This window comes from Leptonychotes weddellii, chromosome 6 (genome assembly GCF_054177405.1).
Source record: "Leptonychotes weddellii isolate Sample4059 chromosome 6, ASM5417740v2, whole genome shotgun sequence".
Lineage (NCBI taxonomy): Eukaryota > Metazoa > Chordata > Mammalia > Carnivora > Phocidae > Leptonychotes > Leptonychotes weddellii.
The window spans coordinates 11,322,641-11,327,190 of NC_138374.1; the positions used below are offsets into that span (position 1 = coordinate 11,322,641).

General features: G+C 41.3%; 1 pseudogene; it reads right to left on the reverse strand.

Annotated features, from left to right (window-relative positions):
* Positions 1 to 2,907: 2,907 nt before the first annotated feature.
* On the reverse strand, positions 2,908 to 3,707 carry LOC102736870 (proteasome activator complex subunit 2 pseudogene; annotated as a pseudogene).
* Positions 3,708 to 4,550: the final 843 nt, after the last annotated feature.

Consider the following 4,550-nt stretch of genomic DNA (forward strand, 5'->3'; position numbering starts at 1 on the left):
CACCACTCCAGCAACCCTCACTTTGCTTCCTGAGATTAAGAATTCCTCATATCAGTGAGGTCATATGATACATGTCTTTCTCTGATTGACTTATTTCGCTCAGCATAACACCCTCCAGTTCCATCCACGTCGTTGCAAATGGCAAGATCTCATTCCTTTTGATGGCTGCGTAATATTCCATTGTGTATCTTCTTTATCCATTCATTTGTCAATGGACATCTTGGCTCTTTCCACAGTTTGGCTATTGTGGACATTGCTGCTATAAACATCGGGGTGCACGTACCCCTTTGGATCCCTACCTTTGTATCTTTAGGGTAAATACCCAGTAGTGCAGTTGTCCAACAGGCATTATAAAGTTTTATACTTATAAGCATCTACTCAAGAATAAGAGCAGGTGTTGCTAGTGATTAAAAGGAAGGGAGAGGGGGTCAGTAGGAGGAAGAGTGCCAGAGAGCATCCGGGAACTTTTCTTTCCCACCTGAGACTGGTGTAAGATGGAGGCTGAGCCTGCCCGAGAGCTGGGAGGGCTGATGGATGCAATGAAGTGTTCTGGAAAGACTGAGCCAGGGGACATAGACTCGGTTCCAGAGAACACATTCTGGGTGCTGGTGGGTGCACACACGGAGGGCCTTCTCCAGTGACACCACCCAGGTTAGGAAAATGACCCAGCCTTCTCCCCTCCCTCTGGAGGAGGATCCAAACTATTGAAAACATTTTTGATGTTTTCACCAAAAATAATAGACTTGCTCGGGAAATTCAAATTTTCCCAACCAGTCTAATATGGCTGCTCACTAAAGTTATTTATTGATCGGGCTGAATTTTAGAAGTTGAAGGCAGTGATGCCTTTGAGCTAGAGAAGAAACAAAAACAACAGAGGAATGGCAAAGGGCTCTAAGTAGTCTAAGAAAAATTCTGGGCAACTAATCTTGTTGCGTTCCACTTGTGACGTTTAGTTAGCAAGGCCAACCTGGTAAGGCTTGATTGTTGCTCTGGGATGCTTGGCCATGTATTTCTTCTTGTCTCTCATACTTGTCCTTGGCTTTTCCCAGGCCTCAGAACCGATCCTCCTATGCCAGGAGCCCACAGACATTACTGGTGTCCTCCAAATTGTCTTGCACTGCAAGTAATGATTTCAGGCATGTTTTTGGGAGACATACAAATATAAGGGGGGTTGATTTTGACATTCATTTTTATTGTATTGGTATTGTGATTATTATTATGGTTTTTCCTTGTATATGGTCTAATAACTTCCCAAAGCACCCCCACAGTGTTAATTTCTTAGCATGCGGCAACCGCTTGGGGGTAGAATCAGCCACCAGTCGTCTCCTCAACCCCCCCAGAGAAGGAGGCAGGGTAGTTTCATAAGAGGAGATTTTGCTAAATCTATTCCAGGCATCCGCTTCTGTGACCATATCAGAGCTTTACGACAAAGAAACTTTGCCAGATATTGAAATCCAATTAACTGTTATAATAATGCTAATAGCTAACATGTGCTGAGCATTTATATGGTAGCAGGCATTGCTCTGAGCATTAGATGTGCATTAATTTATTGAGTTCTCCAACAACTCTGAGGTGCTAGTGTGACCTGGTCCCAGAAGAGGAACAGAGGCTCAGAGCAAGCAAGCGGCTTGCTTGGGGTCACAGAGCAAGCACGGGCAGAGCCCTGGGCCTGCCCTCTTGCTCTTCATCATGTCTGTTAGGAGGTGACTTGTGTCTCAAAATTCAACTAGTCCAAAACAGAGGCAAGAACCCAACTGTATGCTCAAATTGCCTCGGGTGAGAGGAGAGGTGGTCCATAGAGTATATTAAACTTCATGCACTTTATTCCACGTCCATAGGATCTTCCTCAAGTGGAAGCTTGTACTTTGCTGGAGTGGAGGATGCAAGACAAGGTGGATTGCAGGATTGCCCTGCAAAGGCAGGGATTTTGTATGGAAACGACATGTACGTGAAAGAAGCCACTCTTAAAGACCACATATTGCATGATTCCATTTATAGGAAATGTCCAGAATAGGCAATCCATGGAGACAGGAAGTACATCAGCAGTTGCCAGGGCCTTGGGGGAGGGGCAGATGGGGAAGTGGGAATGACTCCTGGAGGGTAGCAGTTTCTTTTGGGGGTGATGAAAATACTCTAACATTGACTGTGGTGATGGTTGCTCAACTCTGTAAATATACTAAAAGCCATTAAAGCGTACACTTTAAATGGGTGAATTGTATGGTATGTGAGTTATATCTCAATAAAGTAGTTATTAATAATAAAAAACTCACGGAATGTTGAGTCTGACCCCAACTGTCTCCAGGCAGAGGCAGCTCGAGAAGACAGGGGCACCTGCGGATTTCATAAAATTTGCTTATTAGGGGGGAGAAATGGCCGATTAATTAAACATATATAAATAATTCATGTTGATCATAAAAAATTAAAAACACCCATAATCCTGACACTTAGACATAATCATTGTTAACATTTTTGGGTTTATCCTTGAGAATTTTTTCTATGCATTTATAAGGTACATGGAGACACCGGATCATGCTACCCCTATTGTAATTTGCTTTTCTCATTAAACAACACTGTGTCATGGAGGTTCTCCAAATGCGATGCCTGCCATTGGCATCAATATCATCTGGGGACCCTGAAATGTGAAATCTAGAGGCCCCGCGCAGGCTTCCTGAATGAGAAGCTCTGGGAGTGGGGCCATGAGTCTTGCTTTAGTGAGCCCTCCAGGTGATCCTGATACACAGTCAAGTGTGAAAACCATTGCCCTGCCTTAACTGTGTGTGCGTGTAAATACATGTGGATTTCTGTCATAATTTTTAACGACTGATATTCCAATTTTTGGCTACTGTAAGTAATGCTGCAAAGATCATCCTTGAGCTATCCTTGTGCACTTTATTTTTTTTCCACACAAAGCATAGGTCATTTATTATTATTATTATTATTATTATTATAATTTTTTGGCCCTCGACTAGTACATAGATGGCTTCTCTTCACCCTTTGGGTTGATAATTTTCTCTAGGTTGCTGCTGATGATATGATAAAGCTCAGCATAGGAGGCCCTCAGGTCCAGCACCATGGCCCTGAGCTCTCCATAGGCTGCCTCATCTTGCTCATGCATCAGGACCCCGTAATCCATTACATGAGTCTCCTTAGAGGCCTTGGCCACAGCATCCCCGCATTCAGAGATGTACTTGGAAATGGTTGTCTGGAAGCATCTACTTTTGTCTTGATTGCATTTACCCTCTCCAGCACCTTCTCCTGGATTGCCACCCCAAAGTCATTTCCATTCTCAATCTTGGGGATCAGGTGCTGGATCCGTGTGATCACCAGAATGCATTTTTCTTTGAGAGTCCAGACTTCTGGCTTAACCAGGGCAAGTAGGGTGAGAACCTTCTCATTTCCAGGGAGAAAGCCACACTTGGGAACTTCTTTCTTTTCCTGCTTATCTGTTTCCATCTCATCATCCTTGGGTGGAGGGTCTGGGGTGGGGATGTCCAGTGGGGTCTGGAGAGAGGTCAGGTCAGCAACATTGAGGGAGTCCTCTTGCAAGAGTTGATTCAGGTGTATGATTTTCTGTGGCAAGAAACTGTAGAGGAATTCCTCTGCCTCCTGGAAAAGACTTTGCCTGAAGACATCCACCTGCTTGTGGGCTTCCCCGCTCAGGTACACCCCACAAGGCTTGGCCATGTTGCTCCAGTTGCAAGATCTCCGGTCTCTCCTTGCACACTTTAATTATTTCCTCTGATACATTCCCAGAAGTGTATGCACTGGGTCAAAGTCTAAGGCTTTAGATATTTATTTTCAAATTGCCCTCAAAAAAACCTTCTTAATTTACATCCCTACTTCCAAATAAGAGAATGTGTATATTTTTGACAATTCTGGCCATTCTTTTTTTAAATCCATCATAATACAAGAAGTAAAAAGGTAGGCCATTGGGTTTTAGCTTATATTTCTTTGATTACTGGTAATACTGAACCTTTGTATGTGATTATTGACTATATTTCTTCATTTGTGAATATCTTGCTTAAGCCTATTGCCCAAATTTCTATGGAATTTTTCATATATATATGTATATATGTATATACATATATGTATACATACACATATATATATATATATTTCTGGTAGAATTTAATACATTGTCAAGTAGTAAGAATACTAACCCCTGAATATCACATATGTTGAAAATACATTTTCTGGTTTACTTGCCTTTTAACTTTCCTAGTTGTTTTTTTTTTTTTTTTCTGTTTAGAATGAGCTTAAAATTTTAATATCATAAAATTTTATTTTGGTGACATTCTTTGAAAGGATTTCCCATCTGGTTTTATATAAATATTTATGTATCTTTTCTTAGTACTTTTACATTAAATTGTTTAATACATATGGAATTTATGTTCCTGTAAATTGTCTTTTGTTTCCAAATGGTTGTCCCTAGATTCTTTATTGACTAGTCCTAATTTTCCTGCTTGATCTGAAATTCTAACCTTATTATATATACATTTTTTTAATGGCTTGGGTCTGCTTTTGAATTCTTGGTCTATTTAATTAATCTG